At 40.4% G+C, this 20,652-nt stretch overlaps 1 pseudogene; it reads left to right on the top strand.

Moving 5' to 3' along the window:
• Positions 1 to 327: 327 nt before the first annotated feature.
• LOC132593304 (focal adhesion kinase 1 pseudogene) lies at positions 328 to 1,442 on the top strand (annotated as a pseudogene).
• The last annotated feature ends 19,210 nt before the right edge of the window (positions 1,443 to 20,652 follow it).

Raw genomic sequence — 20,652 nt, 5'->3', positions numbered from 1 at the left:
TATAATGCCTTTATGATGTCTTCTTAGAAAATTGTTAATAAATCAAATCCTTTTCTTAAATGCGATCAGGACTCATTAAAAGAAATCTTGATCATTCCAAGAATTTTTGACCACACAGATCATTATCTTTTAGGAAACTTGTAATTTCAGACCTTTAGCAATGGATTATTTTTAGCAATGGATTATTTTTAAAAGGGCACCCAGTAATTTTGATTCATGAAGACATCATACATCTACTTGTTTCCTTTCAACGTAAGCTCTATGAATAGCAAAAAGTATTCAGAAAACGTCAAATATTAGAACATTAAAAAAGATAATCATGGCCCGCCGCCGCCGCCGGGCCGGGACTGCTGTGCGCCCGCGGCGTGAGGCGTGGGAGGGAGCGAGGCCCATCAACCGCGGCGCCGCCCGGTCGTCGTCTATCTTCGTCTCCCGGCGCCAGCGCGGTCCGAGTTCCTTCTGACCGCTATGGAAAGAGGAAAGAGAAACTAGGAGTATTTGTAAATCATCGTTTGACTTCGTCACAGAGTTATGGTGGCCTTCTGAACTAATATGACAGATACCTAGCATCTAGCCAAATAATGGCAGCTGCCTACCTTGACCCAAACTTGAATCACACACCGAATTCAAGTACCAAGACTCACCTGGGTACCGGTGTGGAACGTTCCCCTGGGGCCATGGAGCGAGTGTTGAAGGTCTTTCATTATTTTGAAAGCAACAGTGAGCCAACCACTTGGGCCAGTATTATCAGGCATGGAGACGCTACTGACGTCAGGGGCATCATTCAGAAGATAGTGGACAGTCACAAAGTAAAGCACGTGGCCTGCTATGGATTTCGCCTCAGTCACCTGCGGTCAGAGGAGGTTCACTGGCTCCATTTGGATATGGGTGTCTCCAATGTGAGGGAGAAGTATGAACTTGCACACCCACCAGAGGAGTGGAAGTAAGATTACAAACCTACTTTGGGGTGACTCGAACTTGATTTGTTTTGCATATTAGAGACACGCACAAGAGGATGATTATCTATGCTTAATTTTCACACTGATTGTCATTGGGACTCCTGTATAAATAGAGTTGGCCGGTAATTATTAACTAGTGATCTCTTCTGCACTCCTGTGTAGTCTGTCTTGGGGCACCGCTGACCTGGACTTGCTGAGGCGTCTGACTGATCTCATGCTTTTGTGATGACCTGTCGCTCCTCCCACTTCTCTTGTCTGTGCTGCTCTGTCCAGCCTCTGCTCTGAGGAGGACTCAAGCCCTAGTCCTTTTACTTCCTGTTCTGCTGGCACCCTTTCGTGCAGCAGGGCTCCGTGTGCCTGGAGGAGACCACACCCAATTACTTTATTAATGGGCTGCAGAGCTCGCTTTATTGTGCCCAGTACAGTAATCCACAGCCCACCGAAGACAGTCAGCGTCTCTTGGATGTTCACACATAACATTGAAATTAGGAAGTAATCTCTTAGTGAGTCACACCGACCTTAATGAAACTAAAACCATTTAAGGTAAGTTAAAAGAACTCCCTATAAATTGTCCTTTTCCTGGTTCTCTCCTAATAATTTTTTTCACGTTTAAGTAAACCAAGATGTTTGTAGGAAATTATACATCTAAAAACACGTTTGAGAGAAGTATAACTTATAGAACGGGGTTCTTCCACACTGGTTCCCGTTTTTATAGATAATGCTGCGGAAGTAAAGATCGTTGTAGAGTGAAGAGAGCATTCAAATGTCAGTAACTTTCAGTTCAAGGATCTAAGTTGAGAAGATTAGAAAGATTAAAAAGAAAAACAAACATGTTTAGGTGAGTAAATCTTTAGTTGAATAAAATCTTGACCCAAAAAAAAAAAAAAAAAAAAAAGATAATCATGTATAAAATTCACTTTTTAAAATTATACTTTTGAAAAACTAAAGACTTTAGACGGTTAAACTGCTATTTCAGAAGGAGAAGCTATAGCTTGTTATTCCTAAAGGTTAATTTTATGCCCTTCAAAAAAATTTACTAAACCAAGAGCCATTCCCACTTAAATAAAATCTAGCCCTTTATTTAACCAGGGTTTTTGCACTTGTTTAAAAAAAAAAAAACGAAAAACTAATTCAGAAGTCAAAAGAAAGTGAAATTTTGATAAACAAGGAATATGATAGGAGGAAATAATCATCTTACAGGTAAAAGCAAATTTGGGGGCTCCTCAAAAAAATCAAACACAGAATTACCTCATGATCCAGCAATTCTACTTCTAAGTATATATCCCCCCCAAAAAACAGAAAGCAGGGACTCAAGCAGATATTTGTACTATACCAATATTCTTAGCAGCATTCTTCAAAAGTCAAAAGGTAGAAACGACCCAGATGTCCACTGACGGCTAAACAAAACGTGGTATATACATACAACGGCATATTATTCAACTTTTAAAAGGGAAGAAATTCTGACACATGTTACAACATAGATGAACCTTAAGGCATTATGCTGAACAAAATAAGCAGTCTCAAAGTGACAAACGTGATATGATTCCACTTCCATGAGGTATGCAGAGTACCTAGAGCAGTCAAATTCATAGATAGAAAGTAGAATGGTGGCTGCCAGGGGCTGGGGGGAGGAGGGACTGGGGCCTAATGCTTAGCAGGCATGGAGTTTCACTGTTGCAAGACGGAAAGAGTTCTGGAGATGGACGATGGTGGTGGCTGCCTAACCATGTGAAGTACTTAAAGCCACTGAACTGTACATCCAAAAATGGTTAAAAGGGTAAATGTTATGTTATATATATTTTACCACAGCAAAGAAAAATTTGTGACATTTTCAGCTGTGATGCTAATCAGTGACTTTTAAATTGGAGCTGGATTTCACGGAAACACAGATTCCCAAAAAGTGGTCAGCACGGTGTCACAGCAAAGTGTCAGACCTCAACAGACCTCCCCTGATGTCCAAGACACAAGTAGTACTACCTTGTGAAGCTGGACCATGCAACACAGGGAAGGCGTTAATTTTATATTTCATCCTAGTTTTTTCTTAGCAGAAGACAGTTCTACATATGGTTACTTCTTGGTAGTGAGTATTTGAATAAACTTAATGCACTCCCTGATTTTTTTTACTACATCACTGCCTTAGAAAAGGAAAGAAGGAAGGAAGGAGGGAAGGAAGGAAGCCCCTTTGGGGGAGAAAAAAATGAGGAGTTTAGAAAATCAAGGACTGAACATTCCTGATGGAAGTGAAAGTTTACTCAGAGGACAGTTTGATTTTAATAAAATGCTAGACATAATTGCCAGGTTAGGAAAGGGAACTTGCGTATACATTTGAGTAAGAGTCAAGAGACAAGATCATCTTGCACATTTAATTCCAAAAACTCAATTATGATTATTTAGTACTATGTGAGAATGTAAGCTTAATCAAGAGTCTTAAATTCTGTGAAAAAGAAAACTGCCAGGTCATTCTCATATGTAAGAGATGTGAGAAACTTAAGCTAAATATGGAGATAAAGTTGAAAATGTGACCTAATCACCTCAGATTAAGTATTAAGAGTGTTCCTCATAATATAATGTCAATTGATCAATACTGAATTTAAACTAATGGATAGAAAATAAGTTGAAAAACAGCATAGCACATAGAGAAAGGATTTTTAATATCCATGCTGAATGATTAGATATATAAGGACTGTGATTTTGCAAATTGTCTAGAGCTAATTGGATAAATTAAAAAAAAAATCTCTAGTCCAATAAAGTAATATGTAGTTGAACACAGGGAAAAGAAACTGCAGTAGATTCTGATTTTAAATCTCCAAGGATAGAGAGCAATGAGACTGACAATATAGACGGTGTAAGTCTCAACATGCTATATGAATGAACACATTAAACTATTCACAGCCCATCACTTGGCATCAGAAAGTCCCAAATTACATGAAGAGAAATTTTGAGCCAGTGAGCACAAAAACAAACCCAAAGAAAATCTGTACTTGGCTATTACATTAAGCCTCACATTGAAGAGAGCCACCTAAGAAACCCTAGCTTTCAGTAAGTATATTAGAAAAGAGGAATTGCAGAGAATATATACAATATGAGTGAGTACATGTATGAAATAAGTGACAACATTTTTTAGAAGCTTATATACTAGGTTCAGTCATTTTAAAATCTGTCTTTAAAAATAAAATTGAAGGGTAATTTGAAGTTTATTACACAGCAAAAAGTGGACAGTAATAGAATATCTTCAGTTCCTAAAGTCCAAAAGAGAAAAAATCACTGAAAAGAAATTGCTGTCTCTATATAGGCATCAATTTTAAAAGAATTATCTAATTTTTAAATTTGGTATGGAAATATATTAATGTTTGTGACTTGCAAATTTTTGATTAAATGGAACTGTGTGGCTCACATATTTTTTAAAAGCATAAGAAAAATGGAAATTATAACCTTCAAAATGTCCCAAATGCAATTGTTAATTTAAAACAATTACTCTGGGCTCCCCAGGTGGTGCAGTGTTTTAAGAATCCGCCTGCCAATGCAGGGGACACAGCTTCGAGCCCTGGTCCTGGAAGATTCCACGTGCCACGGAGCAACTAAGCCTGTGAGCCACAACTACTGAGCCTGCGTGCCACAACTACTGAAGCCCGCATGCCTAGAGCCCATGCTCCATGACAAGAGAAGCCCCCCATCGCCGCAACTAGAGAAAAGCCCGTGCACAGCAACAAAGACCCAATGCAGCCAAAAATAAAAATAAATAAATTTACGGAAAAAAACCCTTAAACACAAAAGAGTAGGTATTAAATTAATTAATTAATTAATTAAAAAATAAAACAATTACTCTGAAGTAAAGTAATTTTAAAATCCCAAGCAATAGCAAAGCAATTCAAGCATTTATTAAAACAAATTGTTCCAGATAAAACAACATAGCTGCTCTTGGCAAAATTATAAAGTTTGTTTAGGAAATAATACAGAATTATATGGGGGAGGTCATTAGTAAAATTCTGATATAGAATTTAATAAATGAAACAATAAATAAATAAATCTGATGCAAATTTAAATTAGCTTGGAAATAAACATTGTCAAATAAATTAAGTATTCGCTAAAATATTTTAAACAAAGGAAATTGATAAATGGCTCAGTATCCAATTGAGACAATATATTTGGCTGAAAATCTATTCTTTCTGGTATCAATAAAAATTTTATTAATGACTTGGAATAGAGAATGAGCATTAGGTTATTGATATTAGTAGAAGTTTTGTTTTGAATAGGGAAAGATACACAAAGATACACAAATACACAAAGATACACAAATACACAAAGATACACAAAGATCTGAAGGGATTGGCTCTAAAGCCAGAAAATGATAAGCTAGGGTCAGCTTAGAAAAATGCAAGCTACCATAGCATGAGAAAAAGAATTTGAAACTAATTTAATTCCATGAGAAAGCATGGGAATTGGTAATGCCAAAGAGACTCTACAGGGAATTAGAGAATAGTAAGTAACCACTTGAAGAATGGTAGGAAATAAAAGCAGGCCAAAGTCCTCCAAGTGCCATGTCTATCTCCTACTCATGGCAGTCTGCCATAAGTGGATGGCAATGACTAGATCAGGTGAGCTTGACAGGCATTACCTAACTATACAGCCTCACCACTACCATCACAGATAGCAGGAAGAGAAACGGTGAAATATACAGCAGAACCTCGTGGTTGCTGAACCCTGCCTCACACCAACATCTGATTTTCTTGTTTTAATTGAGGACCCATAGAAATAGAAGTGAATTCTGTTTCTATTGATAATAATTCAGTGAGATGGGGTTGATGGAGCACCAGACTGGGGGTCAGCAAATCTTCCACTGACCAGCCTGCACTTCCGCCTTTGACAAAGAGGTTGAACTGTAACACTCCTAAGGTCCTTCCAGCACTAAGTCTACATGGTAGTTACTTCGGTCTTTAGAAAATAAGCTGCATTTAGAACAAAGAGTCTGTAGTAAGCTTGTAGAATATATTACTCTGATAGAAGAGGCTGAATCTATAAGTGGATTCACGAGAAAAAAATTTAAGCCTTTGAGTTCTTATTAATAGTTAACACAAATTGAATGTTTCCTATTGCTAGGCACTGTGCTAAGTACTTTATGTGGATTAATTCATTTAATGCTTAGAAGAATTCTTCAGCATACGTATGATTATTATGTCCCCTTTACTGACAGTCCCACTGGGTCTCAGAGCGCTGTTAAATAACTTGCCCAGAGTTGCACAACTACTAAGTGGTAACATTCCTGGACAAAGTCTTCATCAGTCCTTGATAAACTAAGAAAAATAGGAAAATGGCATTCAATAAATACTCATTGAAGAAATAAAACGACAATGGGTACACACCTACAAGCACACTGTCTTTTGGGAGACAAAACAATGAGGAAAATGATATAATATCTGCTGAGCACTGCTGAATGCCAGGCACTTTACAAATACCCCATCTAATCCCCACAATAACACTCTGAGTTAGATAGTTATCCTCATTTTATAGGTGAATGAACAGAAGCCAGCCTTTCATTGCTGTGTCCCCACCTGGACAGCTATGCCCAGAAATGTGGCATTTGGGACTGGGTCTGGAGCAGAAGGGAGAAGAGACCCCAACCAGAAGAAGCCTATAAGGATGTGCTGCAGTATCCCAGGCCCTCAGGCTAAGTAACTAGGTATGTGGTTGACCTGGATCACTTTTTAGCTTTCAACTGCCTAGCACCTTCCTGTTTGCACCCCAATCTCCCTTTTGGGAGAACCCTCATTTTGGTGTGGTCCTGGTGAGAAGGGAAACTGCCACCTACTGCACCATGGATGTTAAAGAGGCCGGCCCTCCTCTCCCTCAGCCCTGTGCAGCCTTCTCTGGGAGGGAGCGGGTGCTCCTTGAGTTAGGCTGAGCCCAAGTGAATGTTTGCACCCATCTGAATCCTGAGCATGTGAGGAAAGGCCAAGGCGGTCGGGGGTCACACTCCTCACAGCTGTGCAGGTGGTATGCAGAGCAGCCTGTCCTGCAGGGGACCTGAGATGCTGACGTTCTGTTGCCTGTCTTGAGGAGACTGGTTGCTTCCCATTCTTCAAGCTGATTCTTCAGCTTCCCAATGATTTTGTGAGCCCAGAGATCTTTCTAACAAATTCCCTTTTGGTTTACAATAAACAGAGCTGGTTTCTGTTGCTTGCAACCAAGAATCCTAAATGGCACAGGGTGTGGGTAAAAAAGTAAAGGCATGCGTTCACAGAACATTTAAAATCCATTCTTGTCAGAGCACTTTCTCAAATGATAGCTTCTGTGCTCCAGCTTCCCAGATGCCGAAGGATCACTCCCTGATCTGTGACTGAACATGGGTACCAATTCACATCCTCATCCCCAAATTCCTCAAATCCCCCCTCTCAGCTCCACCAGCTTTAAAGCGAACGTTGTACAAAGCCAAAGAATAATAATCAATTTATGCAGTTTGTGCTGTTTATGTCATTTTGACATTTGACCCCCTTCAAATGAAACCCTTTAGTGACAAGGTAGTTTAAAAAAAAAATGCTTTAAATACTGTTGTGGATATTATATTTACTGATACAGAAGATAATGCTCTTTAAATCAGCTTCACAATTGTGTTGCATGAAAAATGACTGCTCATCACTGAGATGTCAGTAAGTTTCCCCTCTTTTTTCTATTATCTTCCTACACAGACACAGAAACACACACACTGACTCAAATACATTCATGTACAACTACGCACCTTGCACTCTCTTTCGCACAGATCTAAAGAGTATGGCAAATCCACCCCCTATGCTAACAGTAAATACTTTTCTCCCTAAACAGAAGAAAATCCATTCAAAGAGCTCCACATTCTGAGATTCCATTATCTGTGCATTGGAAGAAAAGCTTCCTTGGCTATTCTGAATTTTCTTCATGTAGGTCTCCACCTAAGTGGAGAAGCTGGGTGAGAAGATCTCTGGGAGAAGATGAGGCCAGGACTCTGAGGCAGGTCATGAAGAGAGCGGACACCCCATCCACAGGTAAGGTGGTGCTATCCGAGTGCTTGCGACTGAGAGAGGAGAAAAGGGTGTGAAGAGCCCCAGGACGAAACCCAGGAAAGAAGCAATCTGCAGGAGAATGTTCCCTGAAAGCACATGGAATAAGAAATACAACACATTTCTTTCTGAAATTTATTATTCCTAAGAATGCTCCTTAGAGCATGAGCCCAGGAAGAGTTATAACTGGATTTTCTCTGACTGATTTTCCATGGATTCTAACATATATGCTTATATGAACAGAACGAAATAGCGTATTATTCTACAATGAACCAGCCCATTAGAATAAAAAATAAATAAATAAAGCTTCTCTTAATTGCCTATTTGCACTAAGCACATTTTTTCCCCTCATTTTGTCTGGCTGCAAGCCAGGCTCTTTGCCAACTACCTCACTAGCCTTCATTTTCATAGCATTTACAGCAAAGTATTGTATTGTAGGCCCCTTGAAAATCTAGTATAACCAAAGCCAATAGAAGGTTCTCCCGTCCTTTGGAAACCCAGGAAAAATGGGCTCAAATCTCCAGATTCTGTGGCCTAGGGCAGTCCAGATTCCACACCCAAGATTTCCAACCTTAAGGGCTCAACTCTTGTGATGGCCTCCTGGCCTCCTGCTGCTGCAGGCTGGCTTTGTGCTGTGCTGCCTGTACATGAACTCCAGGCCCTCTCATCAGCATCAACCTCTTTACTGAAGGTGCTGGGAGGGGGATGGAGGAGACACTTCCATCTCAGAAATTCCAATGGAAATCTTGGCATTACAGTTAAGTGTGCTGCAGCCCCTCCGTCTCTGGGGGCCCAAGGCCCTTCACCCCACACTCCCAGTCTGTTTTATGCGCTCTTCCCCACCTGTCAGGCATCATTTCTCTTGCCTTCCTTGATGAAGCATTGGCACTCACCCGCTCCCCAGCCTTGCATCTCATCTTCTGCCTGTAATTGTTACTACCAATATCATGGCACCTTTTAGAGACAAAGAAAGTTACTCTGTGAAGAGGAATTCAGGTGCCAGCCATTAAGATTAAAAATTTTTGTTTCCCTTACTAGAGGGAAGAAATGAGGGTAAAAAAATATTACAAAGGGGAGGGAAGTTGACAGTAGGGAGTTGGGGAACTTCTGCTTGCCATTCCTTGAAATACACTCAAGGTGGCCTGGACTCAAAGGGTCTGATCGAGCAGGGCCTGAAAGGACTTTAAATGAGATGCAGACACTCAAGTTTCTCCCTGACTCAGAGTGACCAATCCACGGCCATAACCTTATGCCCAAAGGCCTGTGCTATGGACACTTTTTACTTTTTTAGGTGAGAAACAAGAGTCCCAGACCTTTTCCTCTGCCTATTTTAATCTTTGATTTTCTATGCAGTTCGACACAAGGTGTTGCTTTCCTAATACTGCAGACCCACTGCTGCAAATGTCAACATGGAGAACAATTCTGAAAAGTACCAGGCATTATGGAAAGGGTTTATCAGGAACTGGAAAGGTCGTAACGATCTTTTGAAAGAGAGAGAGAGAAACAGAGAAACAGAGCGGCAGATAGAGAGAGACAGAGATGGAGAGACAAGGAAAGAAGGGGTAGAAAACACCTCAACAGAAGATAATGCCCTCAAAATAATAGCATCCAAGCTTCAAATAACAGTGCACTGCCTTCTAATTTCAATTTGACGTGTGCAGAATTCTTTCTCTTCCAATGCCAAATCCAGAATGAAACATGCAATAAAAATTACTGCCTGAAACATGGTGATAGCATTTAATCCTCTGGCAACACATTCGAAAGTCTTTCAGCTTTAAACCGAGGACTGCCACACTGCAGCTTTGCTCATGAAATTATTTATTCATGCCTCGGTTTATAAAGTCCTTTTTTATATGCTTTCTATCAGCTAACAATGGGCTGGAGCATTTATGTTCGCAGTCTGACAGAGTCCACATTATGAGGCTGGAAGTTCGATGCCTGGCACAGAATTGCTGCCTGGAGGGAGCCGTGTTGTCTGCTTGAGTGGTTTCAGCATCAGGAAGCTGGCAGGGACTGTGGCAGGTTGGGGTACCTCGATGACCAGAGGGACAGTGTGTGGGGGAAGGCAATGAGGGAGGAAGGCGATATTAGAGCACTTGGAAGCTTCTGGCAACTGAGTCCACACGTCTAGGGCGGCGTGTACAGAAGGGGAGAAGAGGACTCAAAGACTGCAGGATAAATCTCTCCATAAACCAATGTCAGTGATCATTAATTAGTAGCAATATGTGCAAACCAGGGCTGCCTTCCTTTTTGTGAAGGTGAAAAAGTTGAGGAGAGAATATTGATTTGCTGAGCAAATTAAAAGTAGAAGCAGATTACAAAGGAAAAGTTATATACTTAAGAGACCAAGCTGATTCAAAGCACTTTAATATGTATTTATGTACATGCAATTTATGTCTAAGGAAAGGTAAGCCTACAGTGGGGATAGAAGCTTATTAAGATCATTCTAAACCACTCATTAAAGCAGGACTACTGGTATATAATACTCGAGTAGGTTAACCCTTCCCTGACTTTTCTGACTTGGTCAATTCCTGCTATTAAGAATTTTTGTATTACCATATAACCTCTTTTCCTCAACATTTAACACAGTTAACAACTGTATTTAATTTTGTGTGTCTGTGTGTGTGTGTGTGTGTGTGTGTACTCCATGAGCACTCCACAAGGGCTTGTATTTTTTCCCTTCAGCTAGTACCTCCAGAGAGCCTAGCACTTCCAACTGAAAAAGGCTATGAATGCAATAAAATTAAATATCTTTTTAAAATATTTTAATTCAGACGTTCCACTAAATATTGGTTGTAACGAAATTACACTAAAAGGTGTAGCAAATCACCAAAATGATAATAAAAACTTATTGAAAGGACAAAATTATTCTGGTAAAATACTGACAATCATGGACAATGTTAAGATCCTTTTGCTTTTCATAATGGTAAAATAATTCAAAAAATAGTAAAGCTCAAAAATCTTTAACAGTATGGTTATATAAATGTAAATACCTTGCAGCATAATCCAATGAGCTAAGTTTTCACCAGAATTAAGACAGTCTTACATTTTTGGATCTTTATTGGCAAAGAAAATATATTGCTTTTCTCTCTCTTGACCTTTCTGGGGAAACAGATCACCTTTCCGCCCTCCAATACCTCCATACTCCTTCAGCGTGCTTGGCTTCAGCCCACGGCTTTCTTTCTGCTCTCTGAGCGCTCCAAGCCTCCTCCCAGCTCGGAGGGTTCACACCTGCTGGCCCCAAATCTTTGCAGAGCTTGTGCCTTCTTTTCCTTCGGGCCACCCAGAGGGGCCTTTCCTGACGGTGCTGAGGATGCCTGTCCCCACTTACCCTCTAGCACGTACCTTGTTTCACTTGCTTATTGGCACTTATCCCTATCTAACGTTATCCAGTTTGTGGGCTCATTGGTTTGTAGGCTTATTTGGGGTCTCCCCCCGCCAAGAATGCAAGGGCCTTGAGAGTAGGGGACTATATCTGTCTTAACATGTTAATAGCCCCAATGCCTAGCATGGTGCCTGGTAATGTACTAGGTGCTTCATAAGTATTTGCTGAATGAATGAATGAATGAAGAGAAAAACAGACAAGGAAATAAGTGAACCATTTTTACTACATAATACCAAAAGAGTTTGATAACATATTCTTGGATGGGGTGAGATAATAGTGTATAAACTTGCTATTAAAGTGTCAGCTGGGCTGTCCAGCTGTACAGGCATCTAATCACTTAGGTCCGCATCATGTATTGTGTATTTCAGCGTGCACACGCTTTTCTTTATTTGGTTCCCACAACTATCCCATAAGTAGAAAGGGCAAGGACAGAGGCAGGATCACTTGTGTTTTTAACAGAGGAGGAAACTGAGCTCAGAAAGGTTAAATTATTTTCCCAAGTCATGCATGTAATAGGCAACAGGGCTGGGTCTCCAGCCCAGCCTTTGGTAGCTTTCTTGCTATACCATCAAATGTCTGTCTCTCGTTTCCAAACAAATCATTTGTCTATTTAGTTAATCTTTCAAGAAACCTAAATCAGGTACCTACTATTGATTGTGAAGGATTCTCTTAGGCACTATGCAGCAATACAGCTATGCAGATAACGATTTCTCTCTGGAGAATCAAAATGCATAAATGACTCACCAACCTGAAGATATTTCAGTCAAGCGCCTTATTATCAGGAAAACCTCAATGTTATACAGGTAGGAAAACCTTCCAGTTTGGATAATACTGGGATGGGCCTCCAGGAAAAATAACTTTGTAGGTCTCCCTGGAAAGGTGGATGCGATTTCAATAGGAAAGAAGAAAAGAGAGGACATTCTAAGAAAAGGTTACAAAATGAAACAAGAAAATATTATGTTTTCAGAAATTAGTAAAGAGTTAATCAAAGGAAATGTTTGAACAGAGGGGAGACTTTGGAGGTAAGACTGGAATTAATATTAAATGACAATTGCTGTTTGGTGCTTTTAACATGCAGGAATGGGTTCTTTTGAGTCTTGTAAAATGCTAAGCCAGTTGCCATAGAAATACAGTAGTCATTATGCCATAGAGGAAGTCAGGCATCCCAGCTGGTGAAGGAGGGGGAGGGGGAAAGAAAATGGTATTCTGAGGCCCCCAAATTCAAATTAACAGAGGTCTGTGGCCAAATTCATTCATTTTTAGAGTTTGAAATTGTATGAATTAAATGCTTGGTATGAAATATCTATTTATGGTAGAATATTTTTTTGTACCCAGAGAATCTTAAGTTTCATGAAGGTAAAACGTGAGAGAAATATTTATATTTGCTTGGGAAAAAAAGGAATTATTTCCATGATTATTATTTAGTTAGCAAGATTCTACAGCTGTATATCTAAATAGATCTATAGAGATACAGAGATAAAGGACAGAAACACACACACACACACACACACACACACACACACACACACACACACACACACACACACACACCCCACTGTGCTACCATTGTCACTGGTGTATGAAAAGACAATTTAGGCCCTGACAGCATTTTCCTCATATCTTGGGATACGTTCAAATTCACTCTTTACAATAGAATCTAACATTTTAATATCAAACGAGTTAATTTACGTTAGTGGAACATTTACAAGGTGATCTAAGAGATGGGTGGTGAGAGGTTTTTACATTAGAAATGTGGTTTTCATAGAGTGAGTAGGTGGGTCCCTGCATTTTCACAGACAATGCCATATTCGCATTACATTCCTTGGTGCTTTGCTAAATATCAACGACTGGGCTATTTTATTCTGGATGAAATTTTCTTATTATTGTGGTTGTCAGGAATGTAGACTATGGAATCAGAAGGAAATGAACTCAGATCCCAGCACTGCCACATATTGTGTGATCTGGGAAAATAATAATCACCTTTCTCACTGGTTGTCAGGATAAAATGAATTAAAATCCACGTACAGTGTTTTCGAACAATATCTCGCACATATTAGCCACTTAGTAATCATACATGTTAATAATAACAATAATTACCTTAAAAACAACAATGATGACCAATTTGAGTAAATAGTATGTTCGATTACCTTAAATACATTATTTTAATCTTCACAAAGACTGTGAGTTAGACAGTATTACCCCATTTAACAAAGTTAAAAAAAAAAACAACTGAGGCTTATAGGGATTCATAGACTTAGCAAAATTACTCCAACGGTAAATGGAGTAGCTGAGCTTGGACCCACACTTGACCTACTTTGTTGATTTTGTTTTTTGGTTTTTTACTCTGTTGTCACTATAATACCATGAAGTGCCTCAGATGCCTCAGTAAGGCTTTCTTTCCTTTTGTCTGGAATAATGGCTCATAAATATTATGACATAAAAAAAAGCTCAAATGATGCACCATTTACTGAATAGAACATAAGAGATCTAACAAAGGAATTAAAGAAAAGAATACTGTACAAGATAAAGCTTGTGCAAGTAAGCGAACAAAGAGACAAAAATAATTCTTAGTTGGTGGACCATCTGACAGTCATTTATACCTGGCACTGGTATAAATAAATAGAAAACCGATCTCTGGCTGTATTATGGTTAAATTATTTGTGTACTACTATTATCATCACTCTATAAGCAAGATAGTCCCAATTTGACCAAGCCAAGATGAGTAAGTTACTCAATATTCATCACACGTGAGGGAAAAGACGTCTAGACTGATTTTAAAACATTACCAAATGCCAAAATGACAAACCTGAAAAATGTAACTGTTTCTTCTTGATTCTTTACAATAGAGAATCAAGACTATGTAATCTTCACTTCATTGCAATAAACTTTAGGTCACCTTTAAAACCTAAGGTGAATATTTTATGGGTGGCATAATTTATTCCAATAAAACCTCCTTTATTTACTATGTTATTCGGAGACTGATTAGGCAGGACCTCCCTGAGAGGCAGTGTGTCCTGGTGGTTAAGAAGATAGAGGGGTGGGATAGGGAGGGTGGGAGGGAGACGCAAGAGGGAGGGGATATGGGGATATATGTATATGTATAGCTGATTTACTTTGTTATAAAGTAAATTTACTTTGTTATAAATGGGTTCCCACCACATTTTTTTTTTTTTTTTTTTTGCAGTACGCGGGCCTCTCACTGTTATGGCCTCTCCCGCTGCGGAGCACAGGCTCCGGACGCGCAGGCTCAGCGGCCATGGCCCACGGGCCCAGCCGCTCCGCGGCATGTGGGATCTTCCCGGACCGGGGCTCGAACCAGCGTCCCCTGCCTCGGCAGGCGGACTCTCAACCACTGTGCCACCAGGGAAGCCCCCCCACTGCATTTTTACCATTTACTAGCCATTAGATTGTACACATTAGCTAACTTTCTAAGCCTTCATTTTTTCATCTGTGTGGAAGTGATAATAAAACAATCTACCTCATGGAGTTATTATAAAGATTAGGAAAGATAATACGTGTGAAGCCCTTATTTCAGTGCCTGGCCAGAATAAGTCTTCAATAAATATTAGTGGTTGCTCTTTTTATTATGGAGAAGTAGAATGATACAGCAGGAGCATGTGAGATTTGGATTCAGACAGACTTTGGGTAGTACATACAAGGCGTCATTCAATTACTACTTAACGGAACTAAGCAAATACATAACTATCTTCCAGGAAGAGACTCTTGGAGAGGTTGGATTCTTTACTGGAGGGGTTGTTAGAAGGGTAGCCAGGGTGGATCTTGGGGAGGGGAAATAGATTTTTTTTTTCAGGAAAGGCATGATAATGTACAAGTTGTCATTAATAAATCTTAATCCTAGCAAAGATATTCAATTTTTAAACAGGAATACAAAGTTCTCCCAAAAGTGACATAGACCAGAAAGCTGGCAGGAAAAAGAGATTTTTGATTCATACAGCTAATGTGTGCATTGAGAATCACATTCAGTTGTATGAATTGTTGATATGCTACGACATTCTCTACAATCCCAACAAGCCTAGAAAGAATACATGTCAAAAATTATAAAGGATTGGAGATTTTACTCTACTTGCAAGCTAACAAGTTAGCCGACTACAGCTTCATGGATGTTAGTGGAAGACACAAGACTCCTGGGTCAGAGATGAAGGACAGTCAATTACCCATAGCAGTAGCAGTAGCTAGAGCATTAGCCTTCATTTGTGCCAGTTCCTCAAGCCCCAATTCCCAATTCTGAGGCCACGTGAAGAGGGGCAGATAACGCCTGCATGTGTAATACGCTGCATCACAAGAGAGGAATCCTGAGCTGAGAGAATCTCTTTTAACGGGTAGAGAAAGTCTCTGCCCCTTTCTCTAGAGGCAGACGTAATCTTTATTATACTGGACAATAAGCATGGCTGTACTTTGCTCAAGAGGGAAGCACTATCTTTAGGCTTATCACCACCATTCTTGGAAAGATTGTCCAGAACAAAGGACAACCAGTGTCTCTGCTCACAAGACATACAGAAATGTGAGCCCCATGGAGAGTTGTTCCCCAATGATACAAGACAACGTATATAAAAGCTCCTCAAGTCGTCCCTGTTGGAAAAGAAAATGCCACTTAGAAAACTCTCTTTAAGATTGTGAAACCTATATATCCAGGCTTCATTTTCCCCACCCGAAGCTCCCGTTTTCTGAAGCTTGGCTGATCACGGTAGGAGCCAGCACCAACAATTTACTTAACGTCAGCTTTGCGGAGCCAGAACACACCCCTTCTGATCTGCCAGCTGGTGTGAGCCCGGATGCTCCGTGTCCTCACAGCTGCCTCGATTGTGTTCTTTGTAGTAGGTGAGTAATACCCTAGATAACGAAAAATGATAGGTAATTTCTTTCTCTTGAACCCTGTTCTCTACCGACACTCTGAAAAATCAGAAGACTTCTTATTTCGACCCACTCTACAGCTGCGCCATTGCTGTGGGAGGAAGTGTCCTGGTCCCGAAGGGGCGTCTCCATGGGGAATCCTGGCTTCTATGGCTCCCAGGGGATGGCAGCAGGAACTCGGAAAAAGAGGCAGATCTCTAAACCCGCCCTGCAGCTCCTTCCTTGGAAGTGGAAGGTTGCCAGACAAAGATGGCCTATGGTTCTTTTTCAGGAATCCCCTTTTACCATTAGATCTCCCAGTCTTTCCCATCAGGAGTCATTCCTAGAAAAGCATCAGACATCAAACAAATTTTACCTTCGTGTGGCTCAATCTCTTGCTTGGGTGAGGTTGAGTGGGGGGAGACTTGAGTTTTAAGCCCATTCGTCTAATGAAGAAATAAGTCACTGTCTTCAATTAAGAATAGTCACAGCAAACTCTTGCACAGCATTTTCCAGGCACCAGACACTGTTCTAAGGGCTTGGCATATAGTTACCCATCCAATCAAGGTTATTAACTTCATATTATAAATGAGGAACTTGAGGTACAGAGATATTATTTTTTTTACAGAGATATTATTAACTCCAAGGTCACACAAATAAGTGGCAGAGCTAGGATTTGAACCCAGGCAGTCTAATAGCAGAGTCTGGGCTTTTGACCACTAACCAAGAGAGCCTGTGGGATAAGAGAGTGTTACCCCCATAGTCAGCTGGCACCAGCCTATAGGTTGAACTCAAGTAGTGCTTATTGGTAAATTAATGGCTTTTTGATGTGTATGGTAGAGAACAAACTTGAGCTTACAATGGAAGAAAGTTAATTCCAGCTAAAAAACAGAGATAACTGCTTTTCCAGTCCAGATATAAAGCAACAGAAGTCACCCATCAAAAGTGATTAGCACAAAGAGCCCTTAAAAATAAACCATTAATAAGGTAGAGCTGAGGTTCATTTTTTCAAGTATTTGGAACTACATTCCCTAAAACAATGACAAATTACATCTCCATCAAGCACATGGTAACTGAAGCCCTAAGCTCATAAATCATCATCAAGAGGCCAGAATGCCATATTGCACCTGGTTTGTTCCCTTCTGAAGGGACAGCTGCAGTGCACCCATCCTTCCTGCTTCCAAAACAGGACACCACTCATTCCTCAGAAATTATTTGAAAAGAGCTGTCCCAGATCAGGGGTCAGGGACAATCAGATGGTGCTGAAACTACATCATTTTGAAGCATCATAGCTACCAATTTCCTATTGTATGTCCTTATTTTCCTGTAATGACACTTTAAAAACCCTTCTTTGCCACATTTACACCTATGCTCATCAACACCCAGAGTTAAGAACTGACTCGAGGAAAGCTACTGAAGGCTGTATTTCTAATGCTTATGTAACCATGTCATATATGCAGTTGGCAACCCCCTCCAAGTGTTTACTGTCCAAAAAATTAGTTTCTAGTTCCATTTATCATTTGTGAACCATTCAGCATTTATTTGGCAGCAGATGGAATTTCATGATTGCCCAGATCCTGCTGCCACCTCCTACATTCACACACACACACACACACACACACACACACACACACACACACACACTTAGAATCACAGAAATCAAAGGGGTCTTATAGATAATTCAGTTTACACTGCTTATTTTACAGATGAGAAAACTGAGGTCCAGAGATATTATGTCTAGTTAGTCATTGTATTAGTCCCCTTAGCTGCAAGCAACAGAATTTCATCTCAGAAAAGTTTAATCAAAAACAATAATTACTATAGGGATATGAGGGCAGTGCCTCCAGGATCCCAAGGGCAAACACACTGGCAGCACAGAACCAAGTAGAACCAGGGATTCAAGCCCTGTCTGCAGCCTCAATTTCTCTTTCCTCCACTCCTGCTACTCCATGAGCTTTTCTCTCTTTCTCAACCTGCTTCCTTGACTTATGCAGATGAAGTTCAAAGATTCCAGTGAATAACCTCACTGACCCAGGCCAGTTCAGATGCCCATCCCCCAACCAGTCACCCACAGCCCAAGAACATGGTCATATTGTAATGTGACTGCTTTCACTGCAATAATGTTTTTGGGAGAAAATTCCCAGAAAATGGGTATGGGACAAAGTGTTCTGGGTGAATCTAGAATTTAAAACTCCTTACTCTTGGTTGTCTTTTCTGCTTCGGCTCTCATCCCATTACCTGTAGATTAATAATTTAAACATATGCAGAATCTGCAGAATCTAGAAAACTACTTCCTTGCCCTCTGAGGCCAACCTTCCGTTCCCAGTTTTCTATTGATCACCTCCTATTCTTATCGCCACAAACAGAAGCCAGCCCCTCCCTTCATACCCTACTTTTGCCCTCATATACTTTTTTTTTTAACATCTTTATTGGAGTATAATTGCTTTACAATGGTGTGTTAGTTTCTGCTTCATAACAAAGTAAATCAGCTATACATATACATATATCCCCATATCCCCTCCCTCTTGCGTCTCCCTCCCACCCTCCCTATCCCACCCCTCTAGGTGGTCACAGAGCACCTAGCTAATCTCCCTGTGCTATGCGGCTGCTTCCCACTAGCTAACTATTTTACATTTGGTAGTGTATATATGTCCATGCCACTCTCTCACTTCGTCCCATCTTACCCATCCCCCTCCCTGTGTCCTCAAGTCCATTCTCTACATCTGAATCTTTATTCTTGTCCTGTCCTGACCCTAGGTTCTTCAGAAACTTTTTTTTTTTTAGATTCCATATATATGTGTTAGCATATGGTATTTGCTTTTCTCTTTCTGACTTACTTCACTCTGTATGACAGACTCTAGGTCCATCCACCTCACTACTCATAACTCAATTTTGTTCCATTTTACAGCTGAGTAATATTCCATTGTATATATGTGCCACATCTTCTTTATTCATTCATCTGTCGATGGACATTTAGGTTGCTTCCGTGTCCTGGCTATTGTAAATAGAGCTGCAGTGAACACTGTGGTACATGACTCTTTTTGAATTATGGTTTTCTCAGGGTATATGCCCAGTAGTGTGCCCTTATATACTTTATACATCCTTCACTTATTCTCCTTGCCCCTTTCTCACCCTTAGCCTGTTTCTGTGCCCCACATCTCACCCCACCTTCTCTGATGATGAAATGGAAGTGACCATGACAGAGTGAGTGGGAGCTCTTTCTGACTCACCATCGCCATCCCCTCTCCTTCAACACCCACTCCTTCCTTCCCTCCCTTATGCTTCCCAGTCCTCTCTCATCTCTTTGCTCCTTTTTATTTTCTTTAATTGAGTTCTTCTCAGCCTTTCTCCATTTTCTTGCCACAATGACCCCTTCCCCCCACTGTACTTACTTTAGGGCTCCTCCCACCCTCTACCGCCACCCACCTCCGAGCCATGGCCTCCAGCATAGGATGCGCTGTGCATCCCAGGTCTTCACTCTCCCCCCTGTACTAACCCCACCCTTGCCTCAGTCAGGCCAACCTGAAAGTGGGTGCCTTCAAATGCTCTCTGGGACGAACAACAGTAACAAAAGGAAAATGGAACAGGAAGGTGTAAAGATTTATATATACAAATGTAATTCAGAAATGCAAATGTACGTGTATTCTTTAAAAATCAACAAATTTTTAAAGAAAATTCCAAATTTTCATGCCTTCCATAAAGATATTCAAAATATTAAAATTACATTGCCACTAGGAACCTATCTTTTTCCTTGAGAATTATGGGCATTTTTATGCTTTCCACCAAAAAAAAAAAAATCTAGTAATTCTAATTCTCCAAGAGTTTCCTTTTTGAACAGGCTATATATTTCTTATAGATCAAAGCTATAGTCATGCTTCTCTACTTTCTTTAATCAATGTCTGAGTAGAAAAGAATTACTGTATTCAGAAGAAGCAGCAGTATGGCAGACGGCAGGAAATCTGGTGCCCTGCATCACATTCCAGATAAAAGTTCTGGTTCAGAGCAGACTGCACTATAAAATATCTCCCCATTTTAAAGTGGAGCTGATACATGAAAAACTTGGGTTCCCCAAGTAAATGAGTTCTTTGGTTGTTCTTCACCATACAAAGGTTTCACCAAAAAAATAATAATAATTCTTTACTTGTTTGCTACCCTTAAAAACTTAAAGCAGTGCTTCCCTGGTGGCACAGTGGTTGAGAGTCTGCCTGCCGATGCAGGGGACACGGGTTCGTGCCCCGGTCTGGGAAGATCCCACATGCCGTGGAGCGGCTGGGCCCGTGAGCCATGGCCGCTGAGCCTGCACGTCCGGAGCCTGTGCTCCACAACGGGAGAGGCCACAACAGTGAGAGGCCCGCGTCCCGAAAAAAAAAAAAAAAAAAAACTTAAAGCAGTAGTCAATTTATCATATATTTGTTTGTATACAACTTCT

This window comes from Globicephala melas, chromosome 2 (assembly GCF_963455315.2).
Source record: "Globicephala melas chromosome 2, mGloMel1.2, whole genome shotgun sequence".
In the NCBI taxonomy this organism is placed as follows: Eukaryota; Metazoa; Chordata; class Mammalia; order Artiodactyla; family Delphinidae; genus Globicephala; species Globicephala melas.
The sequence above is the reverse complement of the archived record's forward strand: the minus strand, read 5'-3'. Positions and strand labels throughout refer to the sequence as shown.